Source organism: Lactuca virosa, chromosome 2 (genome assembly GCF_052849685.1).
Source record: "Lactuca virosa cultivar CGN04683 chromosome 2, Lactuca_virosa_CGN04683_v6, whole genome shotgun sequence".
Taxonomy (NCBI): domain Eukaryota; kingdom Viridiplantae; phylum Streptophyta; class Magnoliopsida; order Asterales; family Asteraceae; genus Lactuca; species Lactuca virosa.
Window position 1 is genome coordinate 176,487,560 of NC_136427.1, and position 3,737 is coordinate 176,491,296.

Here is a 3,737-nt window from a genome sequence, read left to right on the forward strand (position 1 = left end):
AGTCACTAAGGGTGCTTTAGTAGTGAGGAAAGGAATCAAGAAAGGTTCCTTGTATGTGCTTGAAGGAAACATAATGGTTGGAACATGAACATCAGTTCAAGATTTTAAAGAGAATGAGTCAAGTTTGACAAGATTGTGGCACATGAGACTGGGGCATATTGGTGAAAAAGGCATGGTAATTCATAGCAAGAAAGGACTTCTTGGAGGTCATAAGGTTGTTGAATTGGGGTTCTGTGAGCATTGCATCTTCAGAAAGAAAAAGAGGGTAAGTTTTTCTAATGCCATGTTGGGATTTTATTCAAAAATAGTCTAAGTACAATGACAAATTTGACGTAATTAGCAACGAAAGCATTTTTATATTTGAATAAACTAAAACAATTTTGCCCACCAAGGATAATTTTGCAAGGCCTAGAAACATTAAAACTAAACCAAAAGAAAGAAGAAGTTTACGACCTTTGAAGAATTAGGTTTCTTTTGGAAACTAGGAAGTTGATGAAGATGACATTAAAACTCCAAGAATAAGCCCTCTATAATGTATCCACCAAAGCATGAATAAACAACCATAGATACTAGTCGTCACTTTTATATATATGTTGTTCTTAAGCCTTAAGACATATACTAAATTTTTTAAAATAATGAACCATGTAACATCCATGTAACGCACCATCTAATGTCTCATTTTGATATTAAAAATTTTCATTTTTAATTAAGGTAAAACAACTCGTTTTAAAATACAAGTTTCGAAAACCAATTAGTCCAAGTTACATTTATCGTAAATTAGAGTAATATAATAATACAAAATCCTCAAAGTTGTTGATGAGTGTGTACAGTCACGCCTTCGCCTTCCCACAAACCGATGATACCCAAAAAACAACTACAATTGGGTAAGCCCAAATCTTAGTGAGTTTCCCCCAAAATACCCCATACAAAAACATACTAGCATGCATAACGGGTCCACAATCATCGGATTGGATTACCCTGGGTGTGTTGGTCTGCCGCCTCAACCCAACCGATATTCCAGATCCTCTGTGCCTACAGCTTACAGCCGGACCGTACCAGGTATCTTGGCCTACAACACACAGCAGGACCGCCTCAACCTAACCCACCAGCATATGTCAATATATAAACAATCAGTGATCAAGTAGACACATAATACATGAAAATACCAATCATACAACTCACTACCTCCTACTAGACCTCTCACATGACACTACTCCGCTACCAGCTCACCTCCCTGGAATGCATAACAATAAGTAACCAGAGGTGAGATAGACACCTAAACAGATGATCCTACTCTAGAGCCACAACCAAACAATGAACATGCAAGAAAGCCTAGATCGAGAGGTCTCAGGCTATCCTACATGATTACCTACAACCGCTAGGGCACTCCAGTAGATGATAACCAACCTACTGGTACTCTAACTAGTATACCACTACTGCCGCATCCTATCACACTAGGATATATATATATATATATATATATATATATATATATATATATATATATATATATATATATATATATATATATATATATATATATATATAACAGATCACTACATCATAATAAAATTCTATACACAAGGATACATAACCAACTCTCCCAGGAATGCCTAACCATATGTACCCAGAGGTGAGATAGACACTCGTACATATGATCCTACTTTAAATCCACAACCAAACAAGGAACATACAAGAAAGCCTAGATCAAGAGTCCTCAGTCTATCCTACGTGACTACATACAGTTCCTAGGGAATCCCACTAATAAATGATAACCAAAACTAGTGGGTCGACATTGATGCCTTCGACCCACAGATACAGTGAGGAAGACTCATGTAAATTAAAGAACCCAGAAAGACTGCGACACACTCCCCTTTCTGCACTGCTTGTTCCCGCGAATCCACTAACACCAAAACCAGGTAGAATCTTAATGAATAGTCCAAAACCCTCAAGTTTGACCCAAAGTTAAACTTGGTCAAAAAGTCAACATTCAACAAAATTAAAAGAAAGTCAAAGTCCAAAGCAGGCTGAGTACGCCCTGCTTAATCCATCCCTACACTCAGCATACGTGACTCAAGCCTTGTACGCGCTACGTAGCATTTGGTACGCCCATCATACTCAAGCCTGATCTCACTTCTCCATTATGAACTTATTCTCTTAAGATCTTTCTTCCAAAGCTCAGATATGAATCCAAATGACATTCTACATCATAAAGTTTCCAACTTTATGATTTTGCATGGCTAGAAAGTGCCCAAAACCAAAATCCTAACTTATTACACAACTCCAAGCTTCATTCTTGCATGGGTGAAAGGATAAAATCAAGATGGCATTTTTATGACTCAAAATACCCAAAACGTTATGTAAATGTTTTCCATAAGTAATGGAGTTTCTCATACTCAACATTACCATGAATATGAGACAAAAGGACCTAAACTTGACATACTAGCTAGATCTAACAAATCATTCACCATGTTCAGAACTTTATACCACCTTGAGAATGTTAATGAGATGAAAGTTCCAGATCCATAAAGCTTGAAGCATACACGTTATTTCCATTGGAATCCTTCATTCAAATATGAACACAAAACACTCAAATAGCTCAAATACTCTGAAATGGACATTTGGGTATGCAAGTGGTCGTTTGGAGAGATGGAGGCTAAGAATGGAAATGGTTTATGGAGGTTAAGGTGATTAAATAGGGCTTAAAACCCTGAATTTAGGGTTTGTACACTGGTCGAGTACACCCAACGTACTCTTATTTATGCCCAAATTAATTCATTAAAATCTCGTTACGCCCTGCGTAACTTCTAGTTACACCCAACATAATCCAAGAATGCACAACTTCCACTTCAACTTCAATCAGCCATAACTTCTTCGTTTCAACTCTATTTTCGGTGTTCTATATATGCACGAGAAGGTATTGATGATCCCCACAATCATATCTAATTATTTTTGAATAAAAACATCTTGAACTAAAATCCTTAATTCATGCAAGAAACCCAACCTATAACTTTTCCCTTTCTACCCTTTGGTCTAATACACAATTCAAGTGTTGGATCTCACAACCAACATTATCACCTCCCAAAAGATCTAAACTTTACTTCTTAAAGGCCCAAAGCTTTTACATGATCGACCTTCGGTCTACAACCATGAATTAAGAAATGACCAGAAACTAGGTGTTACAATTCTCCCACACTTACATTAGATTTCGTTCTCGAAATCAGTACTCGCTTCCACTTCTTGATGTAACTCCATTGAGAGTCCTTCAAGCTTGACTCCTCGAATGCGAATAAGATCACTGAAATGCCAACGTCTGGAACCGTCGCCAATAATGGTTCCAACCCATGCTCAAATCAATGAAACCGAGACTCCAGGATCTTATTCATCTTTATTACATAATCTTCAATAGTCGACCATCTCTTGACAATTTTGCCAGTCCAAAAATTTTGGTGATACCACATGGCCTGAAGAAAACGTCTTCACACAGCCTCCTTAAATCATGACGGAAAGGAACCCTCCCCACTTTCAATACCCGAAACCCACATATCCCGAAGTCTGACACAACCCTCACATGAACTAAACTGACCGAAAATACATAGATTTTATCGATCCATAAACCCCCCTTCGTTCAAACACCGCCATGCTAATCCCGCACATAAATGCACCAACACGACGAAAAACAAGCAGTCGCATACTATTCTAGACCATGCCCTTACCCGACTCTAACAAGCCTGCTC